Source organism: Corapipo altera, unplaced genomic scaffold, assembly GCF_003945725.1.
Source record: "Corapipo altera isolate COAL_440 unplaced genomic scaffold, ASM394572v1 22b, whole genome shotgun sequence".
Taxonomy (NCBI): domain Eukaryota; kingdom Metazoa; phylum Chordata; class Aves; order Passeriformes; family Pipridae; genus Corapipo; species Corapipo altera.
Window position 1 is genome coordinate 11635881 of NW_020884876.1, and position 9187 is coordinate 11645067.

The following is a 9187-nucleotide window of genomic DNA, read 5'->3' on the forward strand; positions in this document are numbered from 1 at the left end:
CCTAGGCAATTTTATTATTGTTCATAGATTTTTAATCTTCCTTTCACATCTTTTCTGTCCTTGTATCATATATTAAAACATTTCCCTGCAAGTTCATCTCCATGTTTTAACTTCATACTGATTTATGTCTCATTACATATACTCTAGATGTTTAGATCATGATCCTGTATTCTTTTTCATTGTCATGACTACTATGTATAAGGCTAAATTAGCTACAGATCAGCATACACTTATGAAAATAGTGTTTGGATACTGTGACTGCAAACAATAGCATTAGATAGATATGTTCTCAAAGGTCTTGAATTTACAAGTAAACTTTATATAAGAGTAGGTTCCACTGAATTGAACAAACTGCTTACCTACTTAAGCTTAAGAAGATGTCTAAATATTTGCAAGATCTGATCTTTAGAAGATTTCTTTAGAAAAGGAACAGCTTTGTGTACCAACTGTATTTAAGAAGAACTATATATTAAGAAGAGCCCTTGGTTTTGTCCCTGAGGCAAAAAAGACTGTGTCATGTCACAGTTTTCCAATTTACAAATTAGTTTGATTTCAAATTTATTTGAGATTTGGAGATAAAAGAAACATGAAGCCTTATATTCCCCTGATATTCTCATAGTACTTTTGGCACATGTAATGGGCATTTTAGAAGAGTTTACCATAAGGGAAAAAGTTTTGCTTCAAACTTATTGCATCACATGAGTTTTAGATATTACAAACCTGTGAAAAAATTTTAACCACCACGATTTAAGCCAAATTCTGCCTAAAGAAATGTAAATCTGGAATCTCTTTGTTGAAGTCAATGGATATGTTCCAGATTACTCTGCAAATAAGAGTAGAGTTTAGTTTCACATATCAGTCACAATCAGACATTTTTTTTTAAGAAGAGTAGGATATTCTGAAAATTATTTTTATGTAGTTTTCCTTTGGAAGGAAATATTTATGGTTGTTATGCTGTAATCTGGAAAAAGAAGTATGGTTATTTATTCTAACCCTTGAAAAATTAAGCTGATAGTATTGCCACATAGGATGAACACAAGACTGAGTCAGGGTTACAGTAAGCTGGGTGTGGCTACAAAAGAAAGAAATATTCCTTACCTTGACAGCATTTGTTGTTGGGGGGGGAGATGGGGATGGGGCAAATATGGGTGATTTTATCAGTGAATGAGTATGTTCCCAGCTGGATATGCCAGCCAACACATCACATGGTGGGTGTGCAATTGGCTCATGGGTCAAGCTCAGAGGGTGATAGCAAATGGGGTGACATCAAACTGGCAAGCCGTCACAAGTGGTGTTCCACAGAGCTCCATCTTGGGCCCTGTGTTCTCCAGCATCTTCATAAATTACTTGGACACAGGACTGAAAGGGATACTAAGTAAGTTTGTAGATGACACAAAACTACCCCTCAAAGGTAGGGAGGCCCTGCAGAGAGACCTCAACAAATTACAGGACAGGGTAATCACCAACCATATGAAGTTCTAGAAGGGAAAGTGCTGGATTCTGCATATGGGATGTTCGTACAGACTGGGGAATGAGAGTCTGCAGAGCAGTGTCAAGGAAAGAGACCTGGGGATACTGGTCGATGGCAAGTTGAATATGAGTAAGCAGTGCCCTGGCAGTCAGGAGGGTCAACTGTGTTCTAGGGGGCATCAGGCAAAGCATCACCAGCTGGGCAAGGGAGGGGATTGTCCCACTCTGCTCTGCATGGGTACAACCTCACCTTGAATATTGTGTGCAGTTTTGGGCACCATAATATAAGAAAGATATTAAGCTTTTAGAGAGTGTCCAAAGGAGGGCAACGAAGATGGTGAAGGGCCTTGAGGGGAAGCTGTATGAAAAGCAGCTGAGGGCACTTGGTCTGTTCAGCCTGGAGAAGAGACCGAGGGAAGACTTCATCACAGTTACAACTTCCTCCTGAGGGGAAGAGGAGGGGCAGGCACTGATCTCTTCTCTGTGGCGACCAGTGACTGGACCCAAGGGAATGGCCTGAAGTTGTGTCAGAGGAGGTTTAGGTTGGTTATTAGAAAGAGGTTCTTCCCCCAGAGGGTGGTTGGGCACTGGAACAGGCTTCCCAGGGAAGTGGTCACAGCATCAAACCTGACAGAGTTCAAGAAGCATTTGCATGATACTCTCAGACACATGGTGTGACTCTTGGGGATGGTCCTCTGCAGGGCTAAGAGCTGGACTTGATGATCCTTGTGGGTCCCTTTAATTTCAGCACATTCTGTGATTCTGTGAATATTACTGTTAGTCTCATTTCTTCCTGTGACATCCACATACAGTTTCAGAGAAGTCCTAGCAGGAGGTAATCTACTTGATAATGACTGATTAGGCTTCTGGGTTTTTTTGGCCTAAATATTACCACTGATCTATCCAACCTACCCTAAACTGAAAATTTACTGATACTGAGAAACTAAGAAATGTTTGACATATATTGTGCCCATCTGGACTGTACATTCTTCATCAATCTGCCTTTTAAATATCTGTTTGAAACAGGAAACTCCTAAGCAGCCCTTTAAATGTTGTTGCAGGCTTGAAGAAAGCTTTTTCTCTGTGTCATGGCTTAATAGTTGACATATTTGCAGAGATGATACACAGACCATAGGGTAGGTGCTGGAGTTACAGCTTGTTCTTCCAGATCTCAAGGAAGAACAGGAAGTTCTTAAAAGTTTGTCTTTCTAACATTTCCCTTATTAGCACACTTGTTCTATATTTGTTTTGCATTCATCTCTGCAAGTAAATACCTTTCAGCATGGCTCCTAGCAATAAAGTACTTGTGAAGCAGGATATTTGGGAGGGATTTTAAAGTGGAATATGTCTTTTACTGAGTTAAACAAAGATAATTTTCAGCCTGCATAATGAACATATCCCAGAGAAATATCTGCATGTCAGAATTCAGTCCTGATGCTTTTCAGATGAAATTCAATAATTTAGTTCCCCTAAGAAGCTTCTCGCTTACCATGTGAGGAAGCATAGTGGCACATGTGAGGGAAACTCAGGCTAATAGGACTTCAAGTCTCTCTTATTTAAGATCTTGCATCCAACAGACATTGTCAGGTCACATGAAATCCCTCAGAGCTGTTCCCAGAGGACTGGCCACATATTACAACAGAATTGCAAGTATTCGATACTCTTCTTACTCTTTCTTATTGTTTTACTAATTCTTTTTAAAGACTGACAGACACAAAAAAAGATGAAACATTGTGTGTAAGTCAGCCTGGATACAATGAAAATTTTCTTCTGGAGACCCAAAACTGATTTCCAGGAACCCAAGAACTGATTGCTAGGAATCCAGTTCACACACTGATTCCATAACACTTTCAAAAATAAAAGAAAAGCAAGCACCAAAATGTGTGCTACGTATTTCACCTACTGTCAATGAAGGGAACAGGACTTATTCTAGACAAGTTGATCCTTCTGCTTAAGATTGTGTTTATATCAGGTTCCACTTGATTTCCTTTCTACCCTGAATATCCCTTCTTGTCCTATTTTAAGAGCGTAGTTGTCATTTCATCATTAAAGTAGTACATTTTCTAAAAGAGCATCTCCATTAAGGCCTGTGAGAAAACTTCCTGTACTTTCTTGATGTATGGTAAATCCTGAATGTACTGCAATCAACTGGAAGTACCTCTGGGAAAACATCTGCATTTTAAAAAATAAAAGCATTTTTAAAAGCCCAGTAATAAAATGAACTTTTTAAAGGCATCTTATTGATGGAAGGGAACGGACAGATGCTCTTACATCAATATGATCAGGCAAAATGTCATCTTTATTAGAAGAAAGACAGATTATAGAATGCTTATGACGCTTAGTTTCTTGTTCACACTACATTGGTTACATAAGGAAAACATGCTCTGCTGTCCACTGTTAATTGGACTACAACAGGTGGTCATAGGAGATGAGAACACCTTATTCACTTTGCCAAAACTCCTCCTTGGCATCTGGCATGAATCCACCTTTGTTCTAACTTCAGGCCCTGTAGCCATCTTAGTGGCGCAGTAATTTTTACTATCAGTGCTCAGCTATGCTAAGGCAAAAATCTCAGAAATGCAATAGAAATTGTTCACACAATTTCTGCCTTACGACACATCTGTGACTTCAAGGATGTCTACAATCCTGAAGTAAAGAGGGGGGAGGATTACATGACTAGACTGTTCCCTAGTTTATGTTGGATGATACTATCTAGTTTGCAGTGAGAAAAGAGAAACATTACTTATACACTGTCAACATCCCATCTTTGCTCCATTTATCTTTGTGGAGAGTCAACTATTGGACAGAAGTCACAGCATAGCACAGAAATTACATGAGGTGTTATCCTGCCAGCAGGAAAACTGGTGACTCTATTGTCTTAGGAAAATGATCTTCCTTCCCCTCAGTAAATTCGCATCTGTGCCATTGTGTGCTAGAAACTCCAAATCCCTGCAGGAGGTATACACTGTTTTTCAATTTAATTCTCAGCAAATGCTCATCCACTGAAGACTGATTGTCACCTACCATCTTTCCTTACTTTGTTTCTTCTGCTCCCCCACTCTGGCTCCCAGTTTCTGTGAGAACAAGATTTATTCAGTTGATAAAACCTGATCATAAATGTTAAAAGTTCTAAGGTTTTCCATTTCAGAAGTTTACAGGTAAGTTCTCTTTTGCTGTTGAATTTACTTTTACTTTTTCAAAATACATTGAAGGCTATTGAAACAATGATCAACTGTTTCTGACTAATTCGTTGTCAGAAGACAGCAGGACAACAGGTAATACTTTTGATGCATTTCTTTTAATTTGTGCTATGATGTTCCATGGAAATAATTGGTAAAAGGTTGGATTCGGTGCTCTTAGGTCTTCTAACCTAAATGATTCTGTGTTTCTGTGATTCTGTAATAACAGTGTGAATGTGTTGTCAGTGGGTTTTTCTGACTGTTTGGTTTCTCCCAATAGATGTTCGACAGATTTTGAACAATTCTCGTAGAAGGTTGGAGGTAGTTTCCATGAAAATAGATTCCAGGGAGAAAATCCAAACCATGCAGTTTTTCAAACTGTGAGAAAAGATGCAGTCAGTTTGTACATTATTAAACACAAACAAATCCCAAATGCATGGGAGATACATCTTATAAATATGCCTGCCACAGAAAAATTGCTGCCATTTTTAGAAATGAAAACCAGTCAAACGTGAGGCACACAATTCTAGCAAAACAGGTTAGTCCTGGTCATCACTGAGCTATCTAGACCAAGAAACTGCAATATTTTTAAAGTAACAGTCTCTACCACTTTTTTTGTTAAAACAGGTTTTTTTGAAAATAGGATATTTCTTGCTGAACAAATCAAGTGTTATTACTAACTATCATTCAAAATATTATGTTGCTCCTTGTAAGAACATAAACTTATTTTGCTTTTTAACCATTGGTTTTTGCCTACCCTAGTGTTTACTGGTTTGATTCATTGGATTGTAAATCATCTAGAGCAAGGACACCATTTAAATTTTTAGAAAGTGCTATTCAACTCTGTGTTAAAGAAAAACAAAAAATTACTAAGGTCTCGGTGATATGTTAATTTGGAAAAGCTGGTAACTAAAAGACTAACTTTTATTTTGTTTCAGAAAATTATTTGATTTTCTTTTATCTAACTATGCTGTTCTCAATAGACCTCATCTTAGCTTTTTTTATGCCAGGTGTTTGCTCCTACATCTACGTTCCCTACAAAAATGAAGATACCTAGATAAAGTCTTCAATAGCTGAATTTATTTTTGCTCAGTAAAATGCTGTCCATAGAACAGAGGCTTTACCTGCAAGGAAAACATTACAGCATATGAGAGCAGATCATATTAGTCTACTACATAAAAAGTAGGTGCTTTTAAGTTCATAACCCCTAATGTTGTTTTGCAATACAACCTGGGCAGGGCTCTAAATCTTTCAAAAGTGACAGCCAAAAGTAAATAATCTATTGTAAATTATGTAATTTTCAAGGCCCCTTTACTTTCTCTTTGCAATGTCATAACAAAGCTTGATGGTAGCTTTTAGAGCTGACACCTCACAAAATCCCTATTGGTAAAAATAATTTGGTGTTTAAAAAAAATGCTTATTATCTATAAATACTGATGCACTCGTGGATTGCAGTGAACCTATGGTCAGGTCACCCATAGTTTAATTGCCTTTAAGACTCGAAGGTACTGTTAGGATCATTTGTTATGGCCTGATGTATATGTCAGACAGAGAGCAGATCAGCAAGTAAACACTGCATTAAGTCAAAAACTTCCTCTTGAGTTGGAATATATCACAGTACAGAAGAATTGAACTTCTACTAGTTAAATTTTAAGAGATTAATGGGAGCATGTGCTGAGAATATGTGCTGGAAAGAGAGTTTGGAATACAGCCTTTACACTTGGACCCTTGCTAATAAATGCATCAGACTCACTTGGTAAACCTGACTTAAAGTGAAAAACCTGCTGTTACTAGAGAAGTATGCCTACAGGTGTACATGCATATGTGTAAGCTTTCTGCTTATGGATGATCCACTGTCACTCAGAGACATAAATCTCTTAGCTTCAACTGCAAGTGTACATTGGTCATACTTGCAGGATGGCTACTTGAAGAACATTTTATTAATACTTAGCAATATTCTTTTAACATCCACTCCAAGATTTTTTCAGGGTCAGCCTATATCTATTTGTTCTTGTGCCGACATTGTTCTTTAACTTAAACAGATCTGTTCCCTTGTGGTGTTTATCCCTGAGGAGAACAATCTTATCCCTTCTCAGCCTTCCTTTTGCAAAGTTAAATAAATCACAGTATTCCATCACCTCTCATTAGTCAGGCTCTCCTTTCCTCACCCTAGTAGTCTCCTCTTGAGAATAAACTGGTTTCAGTTCATTTTTTTGCATGTCTGTAACTGGAGTTTTGACTACGCCAGATGACCGCATAGCAAGGCCTAGTACCATCAACTTGCTCATTGGCTGCCCTGGAATTCTCTTCATGGGCAGTATTTCAGTCTCCTTTGCCTTCTGGTATGGCTTCATCCAGTAAGCAATTTATACCCATGCCACGACCACCAAAAATGCCTTATATTTCTCTTCCTTTACTACTTTCAACTATGAACATGCGAACTTACAACAAATATTTTTGCTAACAGCCTCCAAATCATATGTTCATAACTCTGATGAAACTCCACATAGATGACATTCTGAACGAAATTTCTTCTGGACAGATCAAACAGTAGCAAGAGACATGCATTCATGGATAAGAACAGTTAAAGATGAAGACATGGAATGAAATTGCTAAACCTTCTCATTTAACCACAACAGGATTAAGCTTAATGCTTACTCATACAATAATAAGCATTTAAAGAAAGAGAGAGAGAAAGAGAGAGAAAAGCCAACCTTGGCAGCATTCAAGTGCAGAGAAATATAAACAAATATTGTAAATCAATCCACAGCGGTTAGATTTTTTTTTTTCCTGGTATAATCTTTTTAAGTTTGGTAGGGTCTTTGTTAAATAGCAAAATACTGAATACAGTGAACTTATCAGAAATTCTGCATGCTTTCATACCTCAGAAATAAGGAAAGGATATCCTTGTATATCCTTGCAAGCAATAATAATTAAAACTCTGCAGTGAAATGGGAGTCCAGGTGCCTCATTTCTATAGTGAATATCCCGAAGACTAGAGTCACTCTTCTCCTTCCTGTTTTTAGTATCTCACTCTTTTCTTTCTGCAGTTTCCATCAGAAAGGACTGTTACAGGAGTACTTAAGATAGCTATTCTAAACCTAGGAAGTCAGAATGCTCTTTCAGGAGGTAAAGGACGTTATTTCAAATCTCAAAAATCTCCCATACAGAATGCCAGATTCCATATGCCATGTTTGAATATGCTAGGTTCTGGAAAAATAAAAGCTGAGTTTTTACTAGATTTGTGAATACACTCCTTCCTTTTGCTTTTCTGACAAAACCTGGAAAGCATTCATTTTGAACAAAACGTTTTATAAGAAGTGGGGAGGGAAAGTAAGGATCAAGTTTTTTTCAGTACAGCAAACAACAAAACATATTTCATTTTAGCAGCCAAAAGAGAACTTATTTTTTGCTTCCTTTTTTAAATCTTAGTCACTGCAATGTCTTGCAGCTGCATATTTTGACACTTTGACAGATACTTCCAGGTCTGCCCAGTGGCCAAGGAATGACTCTCTCACTTGGAAGCACTGATTGAGGCATGGGAACACGCAACTGTTTACAGGGGAAGTGAACTAAATTCACCCTTACTTTTTAGATCATTATGTGTGTAACAGAGAAAAAAACCTGTCTGCCAGGTCTTGTTTCTTATATCAAAATGCTCAAGAAGACTGTGTTTCCTTTGCATTCGTGCAAATTTAAGGGCAAAATACGTACCACATACGGGTGACTGCTTTTGACAATTTATACTAGAAGTTTACACTTTAGTCTCCCAGATCCTGGATCTTTTCTTCATTTTCTTCACATCACTGAAGAAACATTCTGCATTTACATTACCATACATTCTGTGTTCACCACAGCTTTTTGTGCAAAGCCTTTTTATTCAGAACTGTCACATCAAAGCGTCTAGCTTCTTTGACATACAATCTTTCAGACTGTTTGCTTGTGTTCTGGGATGCCTTCATCCCAAAACATATCTTGTAGTACAGACATCATCCAAAGAAACACACTCCTAATTTCCTCAAAGAGGGCTATGACTTGTTTTTTTTAAAATGTTCATTATGAACATTTTCTCAAGAAGCAAGAACTTTGTTTTCAGTTTTAGACAGTTTAGTTCCTGTTATTTTCTGTACAGTTCTGCAAGGTCTTGAAGGTTATCTGTCATTTGTTCTAACTTAGAGAATGTGCTTTGGTAAGCAAGTAGATTTGGCTAGAGATGTAAAGCTGAAGTCAGTTCAGCCTTTTTTAAGAACATGGGGTATATATGAGTTTTGAATTCTCATCCATTGCATATTAAATCTGAACTACTTTCAGTCAAAGTAGTGACTGAATTTGCATTAAAAGAAAGCACAAATTCTGTAAAGAGTGTTTCACAAGATTAATTTTTTCATACCAAATCATTCACTTGATTTCTATAAGTATAGTGTAAGCATGAAGAATTGTTTTCAATTACCATTCAGAAGCGATTTTGTAGTTGGTTTTCAATGATAGTTGAATACCAACCATGATGCTGTTGGTATTTTCTTTTTCACAATTAAGGA